Here is a 13,258-nt window from a genome sequence, read left to right as displayed (position 1 = left end):
AAATTAAACATAATCGTTAACAGGAAGTACTGTACATTTACCATTCATACGACATTATTCTGGAAATACGAAGTGGTTGTAAGAAACTGTATGAGAAAGTGTGAAGTGATGTTGCTGTATCTGTTCTTGTGCTCTGTGTGCCAGATAACGAAATATTTTCCCGGCGGGGTCAGGGATTTTCTCTGCCTCGTGATGACTGGGTATTGTGGGATGTCCTTAGGTTCGTTAGGTTCAAGTAGTTCTAAGTTCTAGGGGACTGATGACCATAGATGTTAAGTCCCATAGCGCTCAGAACCATTTGAACCATTTTGGACGAAATATTCCCGCTACAAGCGTCACAATATTTCGGGACATAATCTCACTGGCACATCCTGCAAAAAAATGTTTTCGCGCTTCACAGTAATCCTTAATTAGCAACTGATACGCAAATAACAGGCACCTGTTCCCGTGCCGATAACTATTGGAAAATAGACGGGAGTGAAGCTGAAAAAGTGTTATTTTATAAATTGCCAAATACAGTTGCAGACTTCAATCAATTGCATGAATCATGAACAAATTCGTGTAAGCAATGATTCTTTTTTTCTGATCTCACTCTGCAGTACGTTGTTGAACTACAAACTAGTACGTACAACACACGTTGTACTCTTAAAGCTAGACAACTGCAGCTCCTCCGCAGTTCTAGCCACATATTTGCATAGTGCATTCATCGTACCCTAAGAATTACTTTCTCCTCGTCGGGTGTTACAGTCGACGCAATACGAGGTACCGTAGGAGTAGTCTCGCTCTGTGCATCGACTTGTCTCCTTGTTCCGAAATCGAGAACAAATTGGTTGCCGATCGGCTACAGGCGGAGCTTTCGGACAACTTGAATTGCATGCACTTCGCCTCAGGTGTCATCAGGATTTCAGAGCAAGAAGGATATAGATTTTACCATTAAATGGAGCAAGATCGATACAGATTTTATTATGAATTAATGTTCTCTTATGTATACGGTATGCATTATAGTGGTTCAAATGGCTCTGAGCACTATGGGACTTAACATCTGAGGTCATCAGTCCCCTAGAACGTAGAACTACTTAAACCTAACTAACATAAGGACATCACACACATCCATGCCCGAGGCAGGATTCGAACCTGCGACCGTAGAGGTCGCGCGGTTCCAGACTGCAGCGCCTAGAAACGCTCGGCCACTCCGACCGGCTGCATTATAGTGTTTCTGGAACGTATCAACTTTACTCTGGACAAGGAGGCCGGGTATTTCTTAGTGGGAATTTTATAGTTTCTCTGCATCATTAGACACACTAACACAAGCGAAGTGAACTCTGGTGGCACAATCAACAAAGTAATGAAAGGATTTCGTTTGTCGAAATAAAAAAGTGCAATGAAATCTGAGGAACCTGTTGGCACAGAGCGAAAAGAGTACGCAAGGGAAGCGTACACTAGGAAGCACACGACAGTAGCAGAGGTGGAAGCAAGTGGCTGCGTTCAGCAGGTGGCAGAGCAGGTGGTGGAGCGCCGGCAGCCGCACGTAACGAAGACTCCGCTCCCCTCCCAGAGCTCGAGTTCCTCTTCCTCTTCCCGGACCACCGACGGCCGGCCGGCCAGAGCGAAGGCTCCTCTCCGCCAACATTAATCGGCCACGATTTTCTTTTATAATTACATCACGACCGGGCGAGCGGCGGCGCAAGGGCAGCGGTTTCCCACGGCTGCAGCCCGCAGCGGGCGCGCGCTCGGTGCCGATAGCCGGGTCCGCATAAATCATGGCACCGCGGCCGCTGACTCCGGCAATAACTGTGGCTGCCGCCTTCCGGAAGACACCCCCACGTGTATATCCTCTTCTTCTCTGGCCTAAGACAGTGCTCGTCAGACGAGTCGCAAACTTAGCAACGTCCTCACGTGCAAGTCCTCTCGTCCGCAGCTCGTGGTCGTGCGGTAGCGTTCTCGCTTCCCGCGCCCGGGTTCCCGGGTTCGATTCCCGGCGGGATCAGAGATTTTCTCTGCCTCGTGATGACTGGGTGTTGTGTGATGTCCTTAGGTTAGTTAGGTTTAAGTAGTTCTACGTTCTAGGGGACTGATGACCGTAGATGTTAAGTCCCATAGTGCTCAGAGCCATTTGAACCATTTTTTTTGCAAGTCCTCTTGATCCCTGCAGCAAGCTAGCAGCACTCTCCTCTGACTTCATAGCTCTGTTCATAACTGTACCATTAACTCCATGGCTGCAGTTAGGAGGGGGCAGACTGCGCAGCATCGTGTGAAATTATACCATCTGCATTGCTCGTAAGGGAATACCTGTTCACATGGGGAGATGGTTCATAATAAAACGATACAAACACCGTCCGAACAGGTCTTTAAGGTCCAACGGCACCGACTGGCCGCCGTGTCATCCTTAGCCTGTAGGCATCACCGGATGCGTATACGGAGGGGCATGTGTTCAGCACATCGCTCTCCCGCCGCTGTCAGTTTTCGTGACCTGTGCCACTACTTCTCAATCAAGTAGTTCCTCAACTGCCCACACAAAGGCTGAGTGCCCCCCGCTTGACAACAGCACTTGGCAGACCCGGACAGTGACCCATTCAAGTACTAGCCAAGCCCGACAGCACTTAACTTCGGCGACGGGAACCGGTGTTACCACAGCGGCACAGCCGTTGGCTCTCACTAACAACAACTTGGTTATAAAGCGGCAACTGCCAGATGGGTTGCACAGGCCAACCACAGGACTAACAGTTGTTAATACCAGGGTGAACCTGAATTTCACCGATAAAAATTCGGAGGTTCTTCATACATATTTTCTGAAAAATTTGGTACAGTGGGCTCGTTACGGATTAATTGCATCTGGCTTTGTTTCTTGCCCCATCTATCACTGTATCTAAAATGTAAATCTAAAATATCTGCACAACAGTGCAAATGTCAACGGTACGCACTGTGTGTTAACCGAAACATTCTTTTTCCATTCACTCGCGATACTTGCTGTTGGTGACAGTAATGCCCCTTTTACTCTTCGTCTCCGATCTTGCATTCAGTACTGCTCGCATCTGTATCGGATTTGTCCTTTGGTCGTGGTAGTTGTGCGTTAACCGTGATACACACCGTTATGGATAATTTTACTGATGAAAAGTGGACCATCATGCATCTCTATATCGATTCACTAAACGCAGTGTGGTTTGTAATTGAAAATGTGTCCATTGCCGAAAGGTTCGGGATGAGTCCCCCATTCGGATGTCACGGAGGGGACTGCCAAAGGGAAGGTGACCATGAGGAAAAGATCAAATAATCAGCAAAAGGATAACGTCATACGAGTAGGAGCATGAAGTGTCAGAAATTTGAACGTGGTAGGGAAGCTGCAAAATCCGAAAAGGGAAACGCAAAGCCTTCGTCTCGCTATAAAGAGGGTCAGTCAAGAAAAATGGATAGACCATAAGGATTTCTGGTCAACGAATGTAGGGTAATATCAGCAGCAGCAGAAATGGTGTAATAGGAGTAGGACTTGTTATCATTAGTAAGGCAGGACAAAGAATGAGTTACTGTGTACAGATGAGTGAGAGGGTTGTTCTCATTAGAAACGTGGATAACCAACGCCAACAAGCGTAGTACAGGTACTCGTATACATGCCGCCCTCGCATACAGAGGACGAAGAGATAGAGAAAGTATATGAGGATATTGAACGGGTAATTCTATACGTAAAGGGAGATGAAAATGTAATTGCCATGGGAGATTGGAGTGCGGTTGTAGAGGAGGGAGTAGAAGAAAAGGTTATAGGAACAATATGTGCTTGGTAGTAGGAATGACAGAAGAGGACGACTAATTAAATTCTACAATATATGTCAGCTACTTATAGCGAATGCCCTGTTCGAAATCACAAAACGAGGACACGAAAGCTAACGACAAAGGAACTTTCGGGGGAGAGGGGTGGTGGTCGCATGAAACCACCCAGAAAACTGATTTTAAAAAAAACCACAGCAACAGAAACGCCATCACAGTGATTTTGCATCTGTGCTTAGAAACCGGTTCATCCAGTGTTACAAGGATTACGTATTACAGACCTTTTTACAGTTTTGGACGCATTTTCACTGATATAAAGAAAGATAATCGGAGAACCAAACCAAATAAATCATAATTATACCATAACTCCATAATGAGCCCCGAGGACAACATGTCCCTTATATTAAAATATTCAGAAAATATCCCTAAACTATCTGAGGACTTCCGTTGATGGAGTTCCGGTACACCCTACATAGGTGTTTGACGGATGCATTTTACGTCGCATTTATGCAGGGTGTTCCAGAGGAATGGTCATCATTCGTAAATATGACAAGAACGATCTTTCAAAGCAAAAAAGTCTGGTAGAGATGGGCTCCAAAATTCATATACCTTATGAGCTATGAACACTTCGAATAATCATTCCTGTCATATCCGTAAATATTGACCACTCCTCTTGGGTCACCCTGCATAGATAGCCTGTTTCCTCCAAAGGAGCTGCAGTATGGCGCTCTAAAAATCGTAGTCAACAGTCTTCCGAACAAAAAAAGCATAAACGGGTCAACGATAAGCAACTTTTGTCTTTACTTTAGATAAAGCAATAAAAGACACTTTTTACTAATCAACCATAAATTAATGGAAATTTCACCGAATTGTTTTTATATTTATATTTGTACGTGTGAGGAACCTTTCACAATAGTTCACTGTGGTCCTAATAGTAAGTTCACTGGTATGTGTATGGCTATTTTATTTACGAATCATGTCTCTGCTTCTACTAGTTAAATAAGTACAGTACCTATTTGGGAACGATTCCCAATGCTCGATACTTTGCCGCGTAAGACACAAACAGGTGGCTGAGAGCTATCGGAAATCGAGACCAGGCTGCAAGGTTACGGACTGAAATTGTTGGACCCAATATAGCGCCCACAATAGGCAATGGCCTAGGTTATCCCTCGGGTAATATTACTGACACAGCACTAAGATCGAAAGTTGCTTTTACATTCTTATGTACAGGTGCTCTAGCTGGCTGACGTACTGAAATGGCCACTTCTGCTCGAGGAATTGAATTAGGCGTGACGCAATACTATTATTAGGTAACAATTAGAAAGGAAACATAACGAAACATCCATTCATCACCTAAGCACTTTTGTTTGTATTAACACTTAGACGTTACATCTTTGCATTCTTCCATAAAAAAGAAACCATCATACTGTACGCACAGAACAGCACTGATGCATAACAACAGCGGCTCGATGTGCGACCACCAACGTTGTTACCAACACTGTATGTAAGAAGGATGTTCTGGTACACACTCTCCATCCGATGTAGAGTCTCTTCAATTTCTATTGCAGATGCCAGAACTCGTGCCAAAAAAATGGTTCAAATGGCTCTGAGCACTATGGGACTCAACTGCTGAGGTCATTAGTCCCCTAGAACTTAGAACTAGTTAAACCTAAGGACATTACACACATCCATGCCCGAGGCAGGATTCGAACCTGCGACCGTAGCTGTCTCGCGGTTCCAGAGAACTCGTGCCAGCAGATCTTCCTATATGACTCTACAAAAATCTCGTAAATTAAACTTTGCATACAACCGCACAACAAGTAATCCACAGAAGTAAAATCCGGCGATCGAGGCGGCCACGAGGTTGGATAACTTCAGCCTATCCATCTCTCACATCTTCTGTTGAGGTGTCTCCGAACCACACGTGAGAAATGAGGGGGTGCATCATCACGCTGAAACCACAGTTCCTGACTCATTCAGTGGCACAGCTTCCAAGAACGGGTGCAGGACGTTTTGTAGGAAGATCAAGTATGTAGGACCAGTTAACTCGAGTGGAAGCAAACGTAGACGCGTTACACATCTGAATTGAAACTGTCGTAGAACAGAAATGGTATATTTCCGCACATGGATTCCTGTTCAAAATAATGTGTATCCACTCCCCTCTACAAATCCTTTAAGTTTGTAACGGGAATTTCCGAACACCATGTATAAGGCACGTCTTCGAAGTTTACAGATATCTGCATGACAATATATACGAAGAACATGTACTTGCTCATCAAGAGGCAGATCCAAAAATGACATACAATGCAAAGACAACGAAGGCGACGCCGACACAGGCAGTGCCTTGTTTTGTGAGACAACTGCTAGAACTCGGCAGGCGCAGACCGTGGTGGCGCTACCGCAGCGGCGGTGCTGCGGTGCTGAGCCTCTCGCGTTGGACCGCCGCCGCCGCCGCCTGCAGCGCACCGACGACCATGACACACATCAATCTGCGGCCGGCGTGTCGGGCTCCTTTTGCAGCGCGGCTACTTGCTGCCGACTGCGGCGGCGAGAGGCGCACACCAGAACCTGTTCGCCCTTATCGGGGACGTTGCCTTGTCGCAGCCCCGCTGGTCTAGGAGAGCTTACCGCTTTCCAGCGCCTGTCCGCTCCGACAGTTTAGTTTTAATCTCCGCCTTTACTGGGTGGCAGAGCCCCGTTGCACCCTGTATCCAACGTCTGCTCGCCGCCTAAACAGTCTTACGCCAGCTTGCACCTACAGTACTTCTAGTCGCATCTGGTTGTCCTTCGCACAGTTCACATTCATCCTGTCATTACACTTGACCCAATGGAGTGTTGAAAATTATTTTTATCGTCTCATTACTTTGTGTGAATCGCTCGGCTTTTCACACGAAAATACGATGGTCAAGAAGACGTTTCTGCTACTACGAACAGAGACTTAATTTTCTTTCACAAAATATTTCATTCTTAATAGTAGCTTCAATACAGCTTTCTTCCCCACTCTACCTTTTACGGACCCCTGACACGTCTCGGCTATCTTCCACGTAGCTCTAGGGGTGGTCAATAATTTCTAAAGCATTGCAGACACTATCCGAGGACAGTGCAATAAACAATGCAGCGTCGTGTATGGAACACAAACACAACGTCTCACGCTGCAGCGAGACATCGCGAGAGCCGGCCGCGATGGCCGAGCGGTTCTAGGCGCTTCAGTCCGGAACGGCGCGACTGCTACGGTTGCAGGTTCGAATCCTGCCTCGGGCATGGATGTGTGTGATGTCCTTTGGTTGGTTAGGTTTAAGTAGTTCTAAGTTCTAGGGGACTGATGACCTCAGCTGTTAAGTCCCATAGTGCTCAGAACCATTTGAACATCACGAGAACATGCGACTGAGTTGCATTTTTTTCTCTTATTATAGCCTCTCATCGCTGTTTTATAATGAACGAGGTATCTTTTAGTTATTTGACACAATCATTATGATTCTCCTAAACTAAGTAATTAGGTCTTTTCCTTACAAAAAGTGAACAAACGAAGACGTTGATCGAATTTCTGCATTAAAATGTAGGTGGAAACAAAACGAAAACATTATGATTCTCCTAAACTAAGTAATTAGGTCTTTTCCTTACAAAAAGTGAACAAACGAAGATGTTGATCGAATTTCTGCATTAAAATGTAGGTGGAAACAAAACGAAAACATTATGATTCTCCTAAACTAAGTAATTAGGTCTTTTCCTTACAAAAAGTGAACAAACGAAGACGTTGATCGAATTCCTGCATTAAAATGTAGGTGGAAACAAAACGAAAACTAAGACGCATCGGACTTTTACTAGAACATCCGACATCCGTACTCTCTGGTTCAGAGTGTTGCAGACTTGAGCCGGTGCGCAACATCAAAGGGCAAAGCTGGTTTTGAAATGTTCCCTTCGTCCGTCCACAGAGCTTCTGTGGCGTCGCGCCAAATTCTAGTCACGGCCGTGATTAAAGTTCACACATACACACACACTTAGCGATTTGCGGCGAACGAGACAAATTACGGAACTTACGACGTCGCAGATTTACTTGGAAAAGTTTATTGGCCGATTGGATTAATCCTCCGCGCAGCCACACTATTAATCAGACTAAATAGGGATCGCCAGCTTTCCTCTGAACCGTGAGACAGGCTTATTATGGTCAGGGTTCCTTAAGCAGTGATTAAAGTCCTGTAGCTATCTACGAGTAACAACTTTCAGAAAGATTCCGAGTGCCAACCACTGGACTGGAAAAAGCACAAAGCTGACAGCTCACACACCGCCTCCAGCTTGTTCCTACAACTTCTGTTCGTAACCTCCACAATAACAAAACAGGAAAACAGTTTAAAGTCAAAGTGGCTAAAAATCACACAAAAATATCATCACTTTCAGCATGCACGTAAACGGTAAACGAACATCGTTTATTGAACGCCACCTCTAGCCAGCTTACCGGTCGCGCAGTCCGATATCATGCTTCCGCCTATTTAGCATCTGCGTGCTCCCTACAACGCAACATTCAACCAGAAAAGTAGGAAAAAGGACTAACACATAATCACGCCTGTGCAATGATATGCACAACGCATTCTTGTACTCTCCCCGCGTCAGGAAAGTAACACTGATCGGCACAAATTATCACTAACTTCCGACTGAATAAAGTTAAACACTAGAGGAGATTACTTTCGCCACAGAGAACACAAGATTTCTGTTCCTAAGTCCAGGGAATTTCGCGAATTCCAAACCGTTACACAGAACTGTTTTAATATTCAGGCCTTTCAGTAGCCACCAAAGTACAAGGTAGGCACTTAAATTGGAACTGTCCCGCTCCCGCCAATACGACGTCTCTAGAAGGTGCTACCTTTTGACCAGGACAGTCAAAAGTTTACACTGAGGTGACAAAAGTCATCGGATATCTCCTAATGTCGTAACGACCCTCCTTTTGGCGGCGTAGTGCAGCAGTTCGACGTGGCATTGACCCAACAATTCGTTGGAAACCCCAGCAGAAATATTCAGCATGCTGCCTCTACAGCCACCCATAATTGCGATATTGTTCCTGGTGCAGCATTTTGTGCAGGAACTGACCTCTCGATTATGTCCCATTTAAATGCTCGATGGATTCTTGTCGGGCGATCTGGGTGGCCAAATCATTTGCTCAAAATGTCAAGAATGCTCTTCAAGCCAATGACGAACAACTGTAGTCCGATAACATGGCGCATTTTCATCCATAAAAATTCTATCTTTGGGAACGTGAAATCTGTGAATGGCTGCAAATGGTCTACAAGAAGCCGAACATAACCATTTCCAGTCAATGATCCGTTCAGGTGGACCAGAGAGGCTATCCATTCCATGTAAATACAGCCAACACCATTATGGAGCCATCAACAACTTGCACAGTGCCTTGTTGAAAACTTGGGTCCATGGCTTCGTGCGGTCTGCGCCATACTCGGAACGCTACCATCAGCTCTTACCAACTGAAATCGGGACTCGTCTTAACAGGCCACGGCTTTCGAGTCGTCTATGGTCCTCCCGATATGGTGATGGGTCCAGGAGAGGCGCTGCAGGCGATGTCGTGGTGCTAGCAAAGGTACTCGCGTCGTCCGTCCGCTGCAATAACCCATTAACGCCAAACTTCGCCGCACTGCCCAAACGGATACGTTCGTCGTACGTCCAATATTGATTTTTGCGGTTACTTCACGCAGTGTTGCTTGTGTGAGCACAGACAACTCGACGGCAAACGCCGCTGCTCTCAGTCGTTAAGTGAAGGCCAGAGCATCGTCTGTGGTGAGCGGTAATGGCTGAAATTTGGTGTTCTCGGCACACTCTTCACACTGCTGATCTCGGAATATTAAATTTCCTAACGCCTTCTGAAATGGAACGCCCCCTGCGTCTAGCTGCAACAAGCAATCAGCGTCCAAAGTTTGTTAATTGCCGCCGTGCGGCCATAATCATGTCGGAAATCTTTTCACATGAACCACCTCAGAACAAATGACAGCTTGGCCAATGCACTGTCCTTTTATATCTTTGCATGCAATACTACCGCCATCTGTATAAGTGCATATCAGTATCCCACGACATTTGCCACCTCAGTATATTTCTACCCGCTACTGGCAACCACTTTCCATCGTGGGAAAATTCGAACGCTTGAACTGATCACAACCCATTTAGGAGGATTAGGGAAAGCCTGGACTATCATCCCCCAGCTGTCCATAAACCTCTTTTCTCAGGTACCAGAAATTGGCCGGTGTCCACCCCTGCGAACAGGACGAGGACACGGGCACGGCCAGAAACAGAGATGTGAATCTTGAAATTTTTTCTGCGTGTCGAATACTCTGCCACGTCTCGGGCGAGCAGCCGTTTCCTGTTTTCTTTTACGCATGATGTTTTTTGTAGGCACCTACCACACATCTGCAGGTGAACCGCCGAAAACGTGCCTTAAAGACATCTGCCAGGTGCTCACATGAAATATCGTGCGTGGTAGAAAACGACCAGCTGCACACCCGGAACATCGAGTCAGGAAATGATACGTTACATGTTCTCGTTCTGGCACGAGCCCATCCATAACGTGAAAGGCTAGCTGTCGTGATATGGGAACACTTGAGGACACGTCGGCATGGACTGATCTACCCTGGCCGTCGCTCTTCCGACGGAGCGTGTGAACAGCTGGCGGTGGGCGGCGCTCGTGATGTCACCGCGGCGACCTCTCCTCTCGCCATTAGGCGGCGCCGACAATGGCCGTCCCGCCGCGCCGGCAGCCGGGAGCTGGGACGGCGTAATGACTGCAATCCGGCGCGCGCGTCCCGCACTTTGCGGCGCCCTCGCGGGAAATGAGCGGCTATCAGCGTCGCCGGCGGCGACTCCCCGCACTTACTGCCGTTTACATTTCATTCGCCGACCTGTTAGTGGCCAGATTACAGGTCGCGGCCGGCCATTCGCGTCCACATTTGCTCCCGTATCGCCCGGACAGTCTCGCCGCGAACGGCTGTCACGTGTCGTGGCCACTGCCCTCCACTCCTCGTGCGTCCTTCCAAGCAATTGTTCACTGGTAGTCACCGGTCATGATGTTCCTGTAAATCTGCCTGCAGCGACAGAAAAGGGAAAGCCTCTTCCAGACCCCAAGTAGGTATTTTTTCGTTGTGTGGTAAACTTACTTCCAAGTGCACAAGCAGATGTGTGCAAGTCTACTTTGGAAATAATGAGGGAATATTCTTCTGTCACACCAGGGGCCACAGCTGCAGAAACTTTCTCGAAAGGAGTAAATTTCCTGCGCGAGGCCATTTTTATACTTAAAAAAAGTCACAATTTAATTGGTAGTAAGCTAACTTTGACTCCTTGGGCATTATCAAGCAACATCAGACACAAATTAGGTTATATCCTTCAATTTATCATGTACTTTGTGGAGATGTACTGATATTACGTATTTCTTGAAGAATGACATATGAGACGTATTCGGAAAGTAAGGTCCGATTAGGCGCGAAATGGAAACCACATTGAAAATCCGATGGAACATTGCATAGATGTGTTGGGCAGTGTCTTTAGTGAGCCTGTCGACCGCTTCACGTCACTCTTTTCATTTCAGAGGGCAAAGTGATCAAGTAGAAATGCCTAAAACAAGTGTCTCTCGCCATGTATGTGGATCTGGTGAGAGATTTCACCTGAAGCTATGCAGCCCACATAACATAAATGTCATGCGTTTCTTTCTTCGAGACAATTTTCCGCCGCATTCTGCAGGGGCAATGAAGACGATCCTGCAGCGTCTTCGATGGGAAGTGCTTGATCACCCACTATACAACTCTTAGTTGGCTCCTTCCGTTGTTTATCTCTGCTCACACGAACGGCTGGCTTCGAAGACAACATTTTGGCGCAAATAACGAAAGGCGAACCAGCGTAGAGAATTGGCGGACAGCATGGGCGGCTGCTTTCTGTGACTAGAGTACTGCAAAGTTTGCACAACGCCACGACAAATGTCTAAGTCGGAGCGGAGACTATTTAGAGAGGTAGCTGGAAGGTGTGCATAACTGTTGCGAATAAAAATTTTTTGATTTTCACTCTGGTTTTCATTTCGCGACCGATCGGACCTTACTTTCCGAACAGCCCTCGTAATATCGCATCGTCCTGAAATAAAAGCACAAGCCGCGAGGTCAGCGTGTCATATACCTGTCTTATTTCCCAATATTTTACTTGTATTCATATCTGAGGATAGTAACTACTCACTGAAATCATCAACTTCTGTTATTAATGTTGTACTTGTTGTGGTCTCTAGTCAATCTGCATCCCATAACGATCATAAACTGCTTAACAGAGTCTAGCCTCTATCTCTCTCCATTACGAAATTGATTATTCCTTGATACATTAGTATGTGTCCTATCAAGTAACATATCGATATTAGAGTATATACACGAATAAAATAAAACATTAAGACCACTACCGACAGCGACGTCGGATGCCGCCTCGTTACGTTACGGGCACTTGACACGATAACAAATGTAAGCAGAGAGGCACGGACGAGGCATCAGCCTAGCGAAGGTATGGACTGCAAATGGAGAAATCCATTGAGATAACCGACTTCGAGAAAGGGCAGATTATTATTACGCAGAACCTGTGAACTCTTATCTCGAAAACGTCGACGCTGGTCGACAGTTTACGTGCTACTGTCGAGAGCATCTGTGGAAGGAGGCAGAATGACTGTGAAACTACCATTAGGCGCTAACTGGTAGGACGTCCACGATTCTTCACTGGAAGTGGGATTCGGAGGCTTGACTGCTCTGTAAAGTAGGGTAGATGACGATCTGTGGTATCTCTACCGAAAGAAAACAATGCTTGTGCATGCACAAGTATTTCAGAACACTCCGTTCATCGTACACTGTTGAAAATGGACCTCCGCAACAGACCACTCTTAAGTGTCCACATGTTGACCCAAAGAAATCGACGATTACGATTGTTATGGCCACAGGACCATCATAATTCGACCGTCGATCAATGGAAACTGGTCGGCTCTTCAGGTGAATCACATTTTTGCTACACTAGGTCGACGGTCGTCTCTACAAACGCCACCATTGAGGTAGACGGCGGCTCGAAACGTAGAGCGCGCCACGGACGCAGGCTGGTGGCAGCAGTATTACGCTATGGGTGACGTTCTCCTGTGCTTTTAGGGGACCTGTGGTAGTAATCGAAGACACGCTGACAGCTGCGAAACACCTGTTTCCCTTCATGCTTCATGTCTTCCCCTACGGCGATGTCACCTTTCAGCACTACAATAGACCGTCGTGTTTCGGAGCCAGAACGGCGCTACAGTGGTTTGGGAAACATTGTAGTGAACTCACGTTGATGTCTCGGCGACAAAATTCGCCTAATGTAAATCCTATGGAACCCACCTGTGTCGCTATCGGGTGCCATCAACGCGACGCAAATCAGCGGCCCATTATTTACGCGAATTACATGACTTATGAGTAGACATCTAATGCCAATACCTCCACAAACGTACCAACAAACTGTCTTGAAT

The sequence above is a fragment of the Schistocerca nitens genome, chromosome 9, assembly GCF_023898315.1.
Source record: "Schistocerca nitens isolate TAMUIC-IGC-003100 chromosome 9, iqSchNite1.1, whole genome shotgun sequence".
NCBI lineage: Eukaryota > Metazoa > Arthropoda > Insecta > Orthoptera > Acrididae > Schistocerca > Schistocerca nitens.
This window is presented reverse-complemented; position numbering follows the sequence as displayed.